This window comes from Notolabrus celidotus, chromosome 10 (genome assembly GCF_009762535.1).
Source record: "Notolabrus celidotus isolate fNotCel1 chromosome 10, fNotCel1.pri, whole genome shotgun sequence".
In the NCBI taxonomy this organism is placed as follows: Eukaryota; Metazoa; Chordata; class Actinopteri; order Labriformes; family Labridae; genus Notolabrus; species Notolabrus celidotus.
In genome coordinates this window covers 24,356,566-24,356,879 of record NC_048281.1, presented here as the reverse complement: position 1 = coordinate 24,356,879, position 314 = coordinate 24,356,566, and positions in this window count along the sequence as shown.

Genomic DNA, 314 nt, shown 5'->3' with positions numbered 1-314 from the left:
AGGCAGGTACGTTAATACAGGGGTTCCCAAAGGGTGAGTCGGGACACCCTGGGGGGGTCGTGAGAGGTCTTCCAGAATGTTTTTTTAAAAAGTTGTCTAAAAAATATGTATTATTTTTATTATGTTTTATTTTTGTTTATTTACCTTGTTTTCGTATGTTTATCTTCCTTTTTTGTTTGTACTGTTAATTATTATTATTTGTTTATAATTATCATTATTTATTTATTTATTTTGTATTCATTTTTATTGTATTTTTTCTCTTTGTTGGTTTTGTATTACTTATATAATTCGTTAACTTGTGGTGAACAAAGGAA